Consider the following 15542-nt stretch of genomic DNA (forward strand, 5'->3'; position numbering starts at 1 on the left):
GAGGTAGGTGGGTATTGTTCATAAAGGCACTCTACATATACCCATGTAATTTTTACTCGTGGGCGGAACCAAAACAAATGTGTCAAGATTAAATAATATATAATGAAGTAGTAAGACATGAGGTAGGTAAGGAATTATTTTTAGGTTATAACATAGGCTTCTAGACACTGTAAAGGATATAAACCTAGGTTTCTTTATTTATACTTAAATATCAAAATCATATTTATTCAACCCTTTGGGAATGGAATTGAATAGAGTCACTTGTAAGTGTGTGGATGATTTATATTCCATTAAAGGCATGCCCCTGCCCCAATTCCAATCTCACCACCAAGATCTTAGCATAGGGAATCCAAGCTTTAAATCCTAATGGTTAGTATTCAAACATTGCATGTGATGCACATCAATATTATATGAGTTGGATAGGTGGAACAGGAGTTCCAATCTTATCTAGGGAATTGAAATTTGAGCATGAACAACCACTATCATTCACTACCATATACATTAGAATTTTCATGAAAGGCCCATTTTAATATGGATTCCTTCCAAGTTAGTAAGGACTTGATGGCCTCTTTAAATTTTGACTAGTAAGTTAGTAAGAACCACAAAAGTACCTTAAATTTTGACTAAAGTAAGAGTGACTAGTAACGTTTCCAAAGGAATTTCCTACAAGGAAACTTTACCATAGGAGCACCATTGGCTATCTTGAAATCTAAGAAGAACCTTACAAGCCACTTTACCATCAATATATATAATGATCCATTTGGCACATAAGGATTAATAGGATTGAAACCAAGTTTTAATAATGTCTAGGATACCATACTCACTTAGACTATAATACAACTCCCAAGTAATGCAATGAAAATCCTTACTTTGATCTATCTAAACCCAAAGAAATAAGTGAATGGATTTTTCCAAATTGGAATAATTTTCAATGAAAGGTACCTAATAATAGGAGTAATATACATGGGTGGCACTTAGGATTTTGGTGTAGCTTTGGAATTTGGAAATCAATTCCAATTGCCTTGTAATATTTCTCAATTTTTTTCAACTTGTTGGACTTCAAGTTCCCACAAATCCTTAAGACGGGCTTTAAAGGAAAAGAAGGCTCCTAAGGACTTGGGTATTTTCCCCTATTCAATGTAGTTTCAAGTTTAATCAAAGAGAAAATAGGTAATGATCTCTAATTTTTCATTGATACTAGAATTATGTCCAACCCATTGAATATTCAACCTTGAAGGTAAGAAAAAGGTGCATGGAGAATCCACATTGTTGACCTAGGAGGTTTGATATTTTAGGCATGGTCACAAATAAATCATTAATAGAGTGTTGATTAACTAGCTAGTGAATGTTAGGCTCTTAGCGAGGAATCCCATAAATGATCTCCATACTAAATTTATGCTTTATTAGATAATATATAGATTCAACAAATAACACAGAGGATTGGAGACAAATGAACACCGTGCTTAATACAACAAAATAGGCTAGTTTCTTTAGATTTTCCATGACTCATAAAGAGACAAGTTGAAGCATCGGAAAAAAAGAGTTTCCAATTTGCACATAAATTAAGGTTGAAAGCCAAGTTGTTTCAATATGGGAATAATAAAATTCCACTCCAACCCATCACATTTTTTCTTATAGTCAAATTTGATAAATAGTCTATCAAGGATAAACGATGTATCCCAACTCCATAGCCTCCCACTCAACAATGATGTTTTCTAGGATGTAACGTCCTTTAATAAATCCCATTTGTTCCAACTAAATGATATTTGATACCTATGCTTGACCCTCAAAGCCAATGCCTTGGCTAGAATTTTGTCTTACTTGTCAAACAAGATTTAGATAATGTGTCTCCCACTAGTAATGAGCTCTATGTCACTGTTTTGGAGATGAATTTGATGAGATATTAATATAAAGTGGTTCACAAGGACTGTAATATAGAAACTTCCTAGTATACTTTTAATTAGTCTATCCCCACAAATGCCTAAGCAACTTTGTAACATTCACATAGAAACTTATCTAATCTTAAGGCCTTGTCATATACTATTTCATGTAGGGTGGATTTAAGCTCATTAGCGACAATGCCACATCACAATATTGTTTTTAACCTTCTCATACTTTGTAGGGCATAAGTTATAGGCACTTATATATTGATATCCATCTCTCTTTAGTAGGGTTTTGACACAGTTTTAGCTTGAAATACCATTCTATAATGCTCAACAAACTTGGATTCACTGAACTTAGTGTTGGTGATATTACCATGGGTCATTTTGAGTGTTAAAATGTGTTTAGTCACCTGTTTGAAGGATAAATCTTTGAATAATTCATTAATGGGCAATGCAATTGTGTTGATCCAATAGATCCATACATAAAAATGAGTACCTTTAGCTTGGTGGAAATCATCCAAAAAATAAATAAAATTCATCAACAGATTCATTATATTCATCAAAAGGGGACCAAAGAAGCTCATTTTATATCCCTTCTAGTTCCTCTCAAATGGTCTTGTAACATTGCCTTTAAAATCTAGATATTTAACAATGTAAGCCTTAAGATAGGGAAACAAACATGAAATGGAATATTCTCGCCAAGGATCTAATGTTTGTCTCCACATGTTTGAGGGACCAAGTTATGTGCAATAAAAATATGTGCAAGGAAGTCGAGACCATGGAAAAATTTTTGGTTAATAGTTGTAGGTGGGCTAATTTTCCATAATTTTTCCAAAAAAAAGGTTTGCCGATTCCCATTTTTTATAAAAATGATTCACCCAAATTTTACAATATAAAATTATTTTACCTTAAAAATCGCCAGCATTATATAGATAGTATCTATAAAATCATCATAAATTTGAATAATTTTATAAATACATCAATAAACATTTTATAGTTTACATATTAGGGGCTACTGATATTCGCCAATGTTTTTAAACTTGAATCTAATTTTCCATCCTTAAAATGTTCCCTATTCGAGACTTAGATACGAGATATGTTAATCATATAACGAATTCTTGGTAGTTACACTTTTTATATATCCAATAAGGAAAGAACCAAAATGGTGGATGGTTAGAAAGCATAGGCATGGAAACTATGTGCTTCAATAATCCAACATTTGCAAAAAAATATAAATAATTATGCTTAAATAAAAGGGTTCTATGCTGACAATAATAATGCATTTGCAAAAGTTGGTCCAAGTAAGCCAAGTTTCCTCAAATTCATATCAACTATTGAAATTGTGATCATATGACCTCAGATGAGATTTGAAACCCATCTAGAATTATTTCACACTAGAAGGAAGAAGAAACATCAAAACTCCCTCTTTATATTCAAATTATTCCACCATATTAAAACCTACGCATAGAATTCATAATAGGTCAAGAAGATCCTTGGCTAATGAGAGGTAGAATTTTTCACTTTATTTATAGTTATTTAAGGCATATGGATTGGGAAACCTATGGAGATGGCCATCCAAATTAGACATAATCTAGACAAGATGTTGGGAAGGATCAACACCCTAGTCACAATCACATCAACAAATTTAGGAGAGACCAAAATAGAAACCCACATTTTCCATTATGATTAGAAGAAAATACTTAGCTCATAGTTAGACAAGGCCATATGCAAGATAAATCCTATGAATTTGATTTCTTACAAATATAGTACATCTATCCCATTGAAGGAAGTCAACAATTGGTGGATAGTGTATGCTCTTCAATGGTTGTTTAAGCCCCAAATATTCCATGAAGTCACTTGTATCTAAACCTAGCCCATCCTCCATCTCCACCTCACTACCTCATCGAGCACACTCAAATATATAACACCATTAAATAAGTTACCAATAATTATTTTCTTTTGACTTTTCACACCATTTACACTAATGAAGAAATGTTAGTATGGAGATTTAGAGGGGAAAATGTGAAAGCACCTAACCCTACTATTCAACTAAGATGAAATAAGTCAGTTATTCCTAAGGCTAGGCACCATAAGCTATGACAAGATAGGTGTTGTGGATTGTGATAAGCCACTTGGTTTAAGACCTTGAGGATTGGATTTTATGAAGTCGAGGCCTACTAGTTCGAGGTTGTGGCCACCAACAAAGATTTACATAATGGAGAATTATTAGATATTTTTTTTGTTTACACTTATGTCCATGCACTTTTGTCTGCATTGTCTTTTAGAGGCCCTTGGGAGTAAAGTGATTAGTGAGCAAGTTGGGTAGTGGCATGAGCAAAAAGTCATTAATGTAATTGTTAGGGATTTGATAGCTAATGTAGGTATTGGGTAGGTCGACATAATGGACATCGTGTTGAAATAATATGAATACAACCCAAGGAAAAATTGAGGCCTTAGGATATGTTAACCTTAACACAAACTTGGGGTTATGGCCTAGGGATGAAAAACCTCTTTAATTCTAGGTAGATAATATTACCTAAAAAAGTAGGAATATGTTGAAACTTGGGCTAGAAATATGTATAGAGTCTACAAATTTAATTCATATAGAATAAGTTATTCTAGCATCTTTATCAATTGAGAAATATAGAGTCCAAACTTCTATAAACACAAGGGTATTACAGAACTAGAGCCCATTATGTAACTCACTTCTATCATTAAATAGAAAATAAGTATCAAAATCTTAATAAATTCTGAAATCACTTTTTCTACTCATTTACATTAATATTATTTATTCTCCCTCTTGAAAAATATTTCATTTATATAAAAATAAATAAATATATATATATATATATATATATATAATTTTAAATTACCTACCTCTATTTATTTGTACATATATCAATATAAATATTAAAATAACAAATATATATTTTTCATGGTCAATTTCATCATACTCACATACTAACCATGATTAAAAATGATAAAACAATGTTCATTTAAAGTTAACATTTTTGGAACGTATTTTAGTGAACATTATCAATCATAAGAGAAAGGCACAAAAGTGAAAATATAGAGATCAAAATCGTAGAAAGTAAATAAAGTGGGGGAATACAGCTCGATCCCAAAAAAGCTTTGTGAATAAGATATGTGTTGGGAACTAATATAAATGATCTAAGTATTTCATTTTTAATTTAATTTTAGTATAAAGTTCAAATTCTAAATGGATTGTAGGATAATTTTATATTATAAAAATAATTATGTAAGATAAATTTTTAATTGGTTATAAATATGGTATATTATAAAATATTTTAAATTTAATACAAAATTTAAAAATGTGAATAATATTATAATGTTATATTTTAAAAATAATTATATTAAGTAATAAAATAAATTTTAAATTAATTATATATAAGTTTGGTTGGACTATATTTTTATTATGTCTAATATGTTAATTTGATTAGATTGAGGAATTGATTTGGTAATGTTACATCAAGGAAGGGAATTAAACTAATAACGTACATTAAGGAAAGAGTATCTACTAGATAGGAAAGAGTGTCTTAACAAGGCACTGAGAGGATTGAACCAATAACATATATATAAAAAATATACCTACCAGATAATCGTCTATCCAAAATCCCATAGAAATTAAAAATATTTATATTATAAATCTAAATTAAATAATATATTATTTTTATATATAATATATATATAGATATATATTTTGTTTTAAAAATAAATTATACATAAATTTTTAAAATGTTTAATATTTTTCAAGATTAAGATAATCTTAAAAAGACAAACTTTTATATTGAAATTTAAAAAATAAAATTAACAAGTTTTATTTATGAATAATAAAAACTGATTAAAAATAAATAAAAATTAAACTTAACAAATAAACATATACAATAACAAAACTATTTTAAAAATATAAAATACAATAACTACCATGTGATAGAGCATATCGGTGTCTTCAAAGAGATTATTGAATGTTGAAAAATTATAAAATACAATCACTTCATTAGGGCACATTGAAAGCCATCGTTGAGAGTGGGAGGTTGCGTGTTTGGATTTCGACACTAATGTTGAGATTAAAGAGTAATAATTGGAATATAAATTTTTAATGTTGCAATATTATAAGAGTTGAGTTGGGTATATTAATTTAAAATTGGAAATAAAAAATATTATAAACAAATATTAGTTCGAAAAATATAATAAATTATAATAGAAAAATAATTGAGTTATAATAAGTTTTTACATCATTAAAAAAATTCAAAATAAACCATAAAAATGTAAATAAAAAGAATATAAATAGATAATGGAAAGATTTTTTTTTTTTTTTTTAATACATTGCGATGGACTGAAACTTTGTAACTTAGAATACAATCCCATTTTAAAAAGAATATAGTGTGACTCATCCTCTCCCTCCGTGGCTAGGGTTCCTAGTCCTATCCCACGCCATGCCTGTAATTTGAACCAACGAGCATGGTGATTGAGAAGTGCAACTCCTTGCCAGCGTGAGCATGGTGATTGGGAAGTGCAGTTCCTTATCAACATATTTCTAAGTTCTTCCCAATGGATTTTGTGAACCACCTTGCATGCAAGAATTTTGAGCACCAATGACTAAACGCTATTGATCAGATTTTGACCCTGCTTGAAAGTTTGACCACCGACCTGATAGCTACTCAAATGACATGTGGTTCAAGCTTAGAAACTGAAAAGGCCACCTTTCTAGAACCAGTAGTTTCCTTTGTAAAAGGGTCAATATCACCAATCACTTTATCCAAATTTATAGAGAAATTGGAGAGATTCTCTAAGGTCAACATCTATTAGGCAGTACCGAAGCGATAACCCCTCAGATTTGTGGATCAAATATTGATAGGGAAGTTTATGAGTATCAATTATTAACAGGGAAGTTTATGGGAGCTTTGAGTTTTGTGAATTTGCTAGAATCATGGTTTAAAGTCAATGGGTTTCCAGAATAAAGGTTGGCATCCACTCTTACTTTTATGGTGAGGGTTTCTATTTTCATTTCGAGGAAGATCAGAGATCTATTTTTCCATGGTGGATTATAGTCTAAACATTTTAAAAGAAATTATATTAATCATTGGTCTCTTGATAAAAAAGATTTGATTCTTATCTGTTGGTCCAGGTTGGGTGAGATTACCCTTTCCCACTCAACCTATGGAATACAGAAATCATTGAAGCGATAGATAATAAAATTGGGTAATATGTAGACAATTTGGTTAATATGTAGACAAATCGGATTCAAAGGATAACCTATACTTGCGTGCACGTATCTACCTAAATATAAATACTGAGGGACATTTCAAAGAAATTGAGATCATTTTGGACAAATGTTCTTTTGTGCAATAATGCTGTCATCTCAGGTGCAATCACCTTCTATTACTTCAAATTTGTATATAAAAGAATCTTCAAACCCTCGTACAACTAAAAAGAGACACTTTCAAAATCGGAGGAAAAAGCATTTCAAAAGAGTGTTTCCATCCTTATCATACTTACTTATTTTACAAAAGCACTTTAAAGTTCTATGTTTGTTGATTATAGAAGCCAAACCATAACCAATGGGAATATATCTGTTCTAAGCATGGTGATGGAATATTTTTCAAATTTTTAAAGTTCTATGTTTGTTGATTATAGAAGCCAACCATAACCAATGGGAATATATCTGTTCTAAGCATGGTGATGGAATATTTTTCAACTTTTTTTTTCTTTTTCTTTTTATTGGGCCTCTTTTGAATGTACAAATTGAATTGGTTAATGAGTTAGTTAGGGTAAATTTTATTTCGTTATATAATCAATTTATTATTAATGGTTTATGAGAAATCTATGGTTTTGTCCATAATATTATTATAGGCTATTTAAAATTATGATGAATCTATTGTAAGATGTTTTTTTGGCCATTGTGATATTGTGGCTTTCATGCATAGAGGATAAAGGATCAAATTTGTTGATTGATGTAGTGGTGAAGAAACCTCATGGATGAAAGATGAAGCCTTGAATATGCTAAATAGGAAGGTCATTGCTTCAACCTATCAATACTTAACAAAGAATATAAACTTCAATATGGCTAGTGAGAAAACAACTGAAATAACATGGAAAAAATACATGATTTGCATGAGAATAATATGACCATTAAACAAAGTTTTCTCGATAAAGAAGCTATATAAAGTGAATATGGAGGAGGGTGCTTCATTTGCAATGAATTTAAATGAATTTTAATATAATTACAAGTGAGCTTGCATTCAAAATTATTGTAGATAAAAAAATTAGAGTCATCCTACTCATGCATTCCATGCCACATAGTTGGTAGAATTTGATAGTAGCTATGAGTACTTGGAAACTACAATTTTGATGAATGAGTAGTTGTTTAATGAATGAAGAGTTGCAACATGAATCCATAATGAAAAACTAGGGAGGAGAAGCTCTAGCCTTAGTTGATCATGGAAGAAAATTGGACATAATAGTTAGGGGATTCCAAGATCAAGAGGAGATTTCAAGATGAAGAGACTAATCTAAATCAGTTATAGGTAGAATAGGAAGACTTACTTGTTTTCACTATGTAAAAATAGAAAACAAGATGAAAGATTATGGAAAAAATTGACTGCCACATAAAAATCAAGTATGAGAGGAGTAGCATACCTTTAATTTCATCATCAAGAACAATTTTGATAGAGGCAAGTTAGTAATTATATTAAATTCATTTAAATGTTGTGTAAATGAAGCATCCTCCTTAATATTAAGGTTATATAGCTTCTCATCAACCAAAAAATTATTTGATGCATTGTTTTTCTCATATTGAAGTAAACATTCTTTGTTAGGTACTTCTAAATTCATCCCTTATTGTATGGATCCTTTATCGTATGGATGAAGGATTTGTTGCCTCTCTATTAATGAGAAAATACTCATATCTCAAAATCAATATATCCACCTACGATTTCCATAAGAGAAAACTAGCCCCTTTAACTTCTCCATAAGAATCATTGTAATTATCTCCATAATAGATGAAGAATTTGTTGCCACTCTATTAATGAGAGAATACTCATCTTTCAAAACCAATATATCCACCTACGATTTCCATAAAAGAAAACTCCAGAATGCTTAATGCAATTGCTACTCTAATATAATTGTTAATAATAAAGAGGAAACAAGTAAACCAACAAAGAAAGTAAACCAACAAAGTAAACTTAAAATAAAACAAAGTAAATTGTTAAAAGCGAGTAATAAGAAATAAAACTAGTTGGAATCTTTGGATATTGTCATCTTCTGCATGAGAAGAGTTTGAGATGAGTTGCGAATCATCCAGTAATGGCTTTGCGACCCCGAAGGGAATCCAGGGATAATTGGTCAGACGCAAAAAAGTTCTGATGGGCGAAATTATGATGGTAGTACTTCATGGAAGGGCAGTACTACTACAACTCATCAAATTCAGGACTTTTCAACCCAATCTCCAATCTGTGTTTTTACCGAATTCCATACCTCTTTAGCCGACAATGATTCCAATTTTCCTCAGTTTGAAGGTGGAACGCAGACTTAGTTTCGATATCCGTGCCATGTTAAGCATCGTCGTCCCTTCCCGCCCTCGGTTTCGTCTTGCTCTCCCCTCCACGTTTTTCTGTCCTCATATTAAATATTTAATTAATTTACAGTATTTTTTATTATATTTTAAATTGTTAAATTATATAACTAGCGTACTGATATAAATAAATTTTTAATCATATATTATATACCAGATTTTTTAAGATAGAGTTTCATTGCATTTTATTATGAAAACATAAGAATTTGTCATAATAATATGAGTTTATATTATGGTTTATTAATATTATATATTAAAAAAATTATAACTCATATTTATATGATATTTTTTTAATTAATTAATTTAATTAAAAAGATTAAAAAAACATAACTATTTTGGAGATAAATTTTAATATTTGATCTCTATATACTACTAAAAATATTTTAGAATATTCCGTGGAGATTAAATCCCTACCATCTACTTAATAATTATTGATAATTCACTAAATAAAAAAGAAGTTAGGAAGAAGAGTATAAATCTCAAACAAGTTCATACAATACACTATAAGATATCATCCAAATATAAAAGTATTTTTTCCCCTGGGAAAATCAGTAACTTTCATTTATATTTGAAAATTACATAAGCAGATGCCATGGCATTACTGTCTTGTTCATACAATATCCACCCTATCAGGTGATTTTCAGTGTGTATCAAAAAGAGCTAATTACATTTCTTTGTTCGGCTCTATCGCCTATTCGCATACAAAAAGATTCTGTGCTACAATTATAACAGCAGTATTTTCAAAAAATCTCCATTCTCGATCAGCTGTTGGGACTATTGTCCCTCTGTTGCCTCTGATCTATATATGGTCGGTGGTAAAACTGATGTTCTTCTGTCCCATTCTGCTCCACTATTTGCCCATCGCCTCGGGGAAGTGTCGAGGCCTCTTTGGAAAGTTTGTCAGCCTCGCTATTGTGTTCTCTGTAGATATGCACACAAGTGAAATGTTCAAAAGCAGCTTTGAGAGTGAGAGTGTTATGTAATAAATTGCTGAGTGTGTGAGAGTGGCATGTAGTGACATTATTGATCCAGTTTACAACCACCAACGAATCCCCAAATATATTGATCTGTGTGTGCTGATGTGATAAAGCAAAGTGAAGGAGATTATGTAATGCAGAGAGCTCAGCGAAATTGTTTGATCCATTTCCTAAACCCAGTTTAGCAAGATATCTATGCTGATCGTTTATGTGAAGGACAAATCCTCCACCGCACCCGGCTTGGTTCGCTGCCCCGTCGAAAAATGCCCAAGGGATGGATCTGTCAATCTCGGGCATAGGCTGAATGGTTCTGAGCCTGTGAGGTGGCGGATCTGGTAGAGCCTGATAAGCAGCAATAACATCAATTTCAATCCGGCTGCCCATAATCGGACGATCCTCGAATATAGCCCTATTCCGGGCGAGCCAGATGTACCAGGTGGCCACAGGGGGGAGGTTGATTGATTTTGAATCCGGGTGGTTTTGAGACCAGCTACCCCAAGCACTCTGTAAATCAGTTCCGCTCCAAAGTCCCGAAATTCCCAAATGCTGACAAATATTTCTCCATAAGGTTTGAACAGTCGGGCATAGAAGAAAGATGTGGTCTGTGAGTTCCGCCGCATTTTTGCAGAAGGTGCACCAAGTGGGGCCGTGAATGGCCCTGTGGGTCAGCTGTTCTCCCGTGGGAACGATACCATGGAGAGCACACCAGAAAAAAAGCTTTGATCGGTGAGAGGCCTTGATCTTCCAAATGGTATGCCACCACGGGTGGATCTGTTCCGGAGCTCTGTGAGTTATGAGAGCACTGTAACCATGCTTTGGTGCATATATACCATGGTCTGCTGGGCACCAAATAAGTTCATCGGGCCCTTGTTTGATGCGAATGTGAGATTCAGTTAAAGCCATAGTATATTGATCCCATTCCTGATGCCATTGTATAGGGAGATCCAAAGATTGGGCAGATTTCCAAGCTTGTGCAAGGATGTCTGTTCGTTGTGGATCGGCAATCTGTGCAAAATGCCGAATCCCCCGGGACTGTAGGTAATTGATAAGCTCTTGATTTAATACATGTCTGCCCCCGCTGTTGTTCCATGGGTCCATACCTATCCTGCCCGTCATGCCATCATTTATGCGCCAAGCCAAGTTGTCCCGAATGAGAGGGAGGGAATCAATCAAGGCCTTCCATACAGAAGAGCAACCTTTCGAAGACCATGTTGGTAGCCGAGCCCAATCCAAAATATTATGAGGCCAAATGTATTTGTGATAAGTAACATGAGTCCACAGATTTTGACTAGTGAGCAATGTCCATCCCATCTTGGCAGCAAGTGCTTTGGCGAAATCTGAGAGGTCTTTGAGTCCCCAGCCACCCCATTTTTTGGGCAAAGAGATTTTCTTCCAGCTGATCCAAGCAAAAATTCTTTTCTCCTGGCTCCCATTCCATAGATAGCGATTGCACAGCTGCTGCAGCCTCCCCAGGATGTTCCTTGGAATCCATGCTAGTGCCATCCAGAAGACCGGGGTGGCCTCTAGCACGGATTTGATTAACACCAATCTGCCAGCCCTAGAGAGATATCTATGGCTCCAACCCATAAGCCTCTTTTCCATTTTGGCCACCAACCAGACCCAATCATCTATCCTCTGGCAGGTGGGCTTCAGATTGAAACCCAGGTATTTGAGACCTCTATCCAGAGAATGCACCAAGTAAGGAAAAGCCTGAAGGGCCGTCCGAGTCTCCTGAACAGATGTGCGAGCGCAGGTGATGGTGGATTTCGTCTGATTTGGCAGCATACCAGTAGCTGCAGAGAATCTTTGCAAAATTTTCAAGAAGGTCCGGGAATCTCTGACACTGCCATCAAGTAGGATAAGGGCATCGTCCACAAATAGAAGATGTGTAAGGTAGCACAAATCTGATATGCCAAGACCTCCAATGTCTCCATTCCTCTTTGCAGCTTCCATGAGGCGACTGAGGCCTTCCATGACCAAGAGAAAGAGAAGGGGAGATAGGGGGCATCCCTGTCGCAGACCTCTTTCTGAGTGGAAAAATGTAGAGGCCGAGCCATTGATGAGGATACTGAAAGAGGGAGAGGTGATGCAAGCCATGATCCAAGTGATATAAGCATGTGGGAACCCCAAGTGTATGAGAATCATTTTCAGATAGAGCCAGCTGACACGATCGAAAGCTTTGGAGAGGTCAATTTTGAGGAGGATAGCTTTTAGATTCTTAGACCAGATGGAGTGAAGGGCTTCTTGTGCAAGTCCAATGGCCTCATGAATTTGTCTGGAATCTAGAAAAGCAAATTGCTGCGGGGCAATGGACCTGGAGAGGATAGGTCTAAGCCTGTTAGCAATGATCTTTGAGATGATCTTATATAGGCAGTTACACAAAGAAATGGGACGATAGTCATCAAAGGATGTCGGGGAATCCGATTTGGGTATGAGGGCAATGAATGTGGAGTTGATAGCATGATAAATGGATCCAGTAGATCTTCTTTCCTCAACCACCCTCAGCAGATCCTGCCCCAGATCTTCATAAAAGGCAAGGTAGAATTCGATGGTCCATCCATCTAGACCTGGACTTTTATCTTTCTTGAACCACAAAAATAATATAAAAGTATTACTAGTATATGCCACTCCTATGTAAGAGGCCAAAGATGTTAGGAAAATATCGAGGAAGAAAAAGTTGATGTAAATAGTGCATTAAGAACATAAGTTACATTGAATTTACCTAGATTAGATTATCAAGAATAAATCTCTAAAAAAATTTATCATTCAATTTCCCATAGAAATCTAACAAGAAAATTATCTTCCCTCTTAATTTCTCACTAGTTTGCATAGACAAAAACCTTCACTCCAAATCTCACCATCACTTTGTTCAAGAGATGCTTCTATTAAAGTTCTTATTTCTTGAGCAATTCAAATTTCTAACCCCCAACCTCTGCTTAAAGAATGAATAAATCTTATTAAAATCCTCCAAAGTAATGGCTATTATATTTCCCAAATAAACAATATCTTTCATTATATTCTCCACTTCAAAAAGAAAACCAAAATTATTCTATTTGATCCTCTCACTAAAACTCAAATTCAATTATTTATATTCATGGCATTGCAAACTTAATCTCTAATATTATAACAAACACTAATCTCAAAAGATTTATTAAATATTAGATTATTCCCAAACAACTATTCAAAGGGGTCAAAACATAAGCTAAACCCACTCTCTTATTAAGTTGTTTATCAAATTTCTAGTTAACCAAATCATCTTAACATATTCAAAAACCAAGCTTAGAAAATATGTCAATACTAAATTACAAAACACTCTAAAAATACTAAACATCAAATACAAAATTCAATTACAAAGCACTCTGAAAATACTAAACATCTTATTTATTTTGATGTTGCGAAGGTCATAAAATCAACATCTCATTATATAATTTACATTATTTATTAAAAAATATATATTTTAATAATTGTATTAATAAAAACATATATAAATCTACATAATTTTAATAACCCATAATATCTTTATTCTTAATCTATTTTTAATACTTTCTTACTTTTCTCCCACATAAATAAACAAATAAATAAATAAATATCTCCATATGTAATAATGAGTTATTTCCATTATCTCTATTATTTACTTTCATATTTTAATTATGTTATTGGTTTCATTTCATTTCTCTTTAATTCTTTCATCTTTATTTTTCAATATTTTCTTTCTTCTCTATTGAATTGTTTAGATTTTTATTTTTTATAATTAAATTTATACATTCTATAAAATCGTTTTAATTCTAAATTAAACTCTTTTAATAATAGAAATTAAATTTTTATTTTTATATTATATATATTTTTATCATTAAACTTTTCATTTAACTATTTGCCCACTATATAATTCATTTAACTATTTACCCACTATATAATCAATTTTCATTACATAAATATAATATTTTAAATTTGGATTTTAAAATATTTATCTATTTATTTATTATATTTCTCAATCTAATTTATTTTACTTTTATAATTTTTTAAATATTAATTATTAAACTTTAACTAATAAACAAATTAGTTAGGACTCTTTTAACTTCCATTCCAGTTTTACCCATTTATCTTCCAATTCAACACTATTCTATTGTTAATAAAAATTAATATATAATTTATGGATATTGATACTAGTATTAATTTTTTTTAACTAAATGCTTGGATTAACTCCTCAAATTTGGATTTATTATAAATTCACAGAATTACTTTAATTTAATACTTATTCAATGTGACAATTATTTAATCTTATCTATAATTATACCATATTAAAGCTTTTCCAAGGGACTTTCTTACCTAATTAATTATTATATTCCTTATAATATATTAGGATTTATATAATATTAATAATAATACATTCATGATGTTGATGATGGCTCCATCTTCCTAACCAGATATTATATTAATTCTATATTTTATTAATTAGATATACAATTATATATATTCATTGTATATATCAATTATATATAAAATTTCTCTTTCGCACCAAGAAAACGATAACTTGTCTTATTCCGAGAGAATCCAACCTAAACTAAGAATCTTTTGAAGTCAAAGTACGATTAAATAATGTAGTATTAGATTCGCCTTTAAGAAATTTCTACTCACTTGATTCGAGAACGTATTGGTCGTAGTCCACATTGAGAGGCGTGTGCCAATTAACGATCTGTTTCTCACGTTAGCATCTTATGTCTGTCACCACCGACAAATAAGGATTTGGTTCTCACGTTAGCATCTTCTGTATACAAAATTAATAGGAATTAGGTTTTCTTCTTAAAGAGATTTTAATTTTATGAGAAAGATTGAGTAATCCAGCTGGGCTTACCTCTTTTTATAATTAAGTCAAAGTAACCCGTAAAAGAAAAAAAAAAATGCATACCATCCGGTAATAATATTCAATACTATTAGCGTTTTAAATATTAAGAAAATATTAAGAAAACAGATCAGATTTCTGACCAAATTTCTTGTGAATTTAATAATAAGCCACAATAAAGTTCCGTTATTTAATAACATTTAAAGAAAGTCAACCCTAATATAATTACGCATTCCGATACAAAATAT

The 15542-nt window shown here is 32.1% G+C and overlaps 1 protein-coding gene across 5 annotated transcripts in view; it reads left to right on the forward strand.

The window, feature by feature from the left end:
- Positions 1-15542, forward strand: part of LOC149167153 (LOB domain-containing protein 15-like) — a 47119-nt gene that overhangs the window by 10356 nt on the left and 21221 nt on the right. The window lies entirely within an intron of this gene.

Source organism: Pinus tabuliformis, chromosome 5_1 (genome assembly GCF_031772625.1).
Source record: "Pinus tabuliformis cultivar Carrire ecotype Pingquan chromosome 5_1, CPIR1, whole genome shotgun sequence".
In the NCBI taxonomy this organism is placed as follows: Eukaryota; Viridiplantae; Streptophyta; class Pinopsida; order Pinales; family Pinaceae; genus Pinus; species Pinus tabuliformis.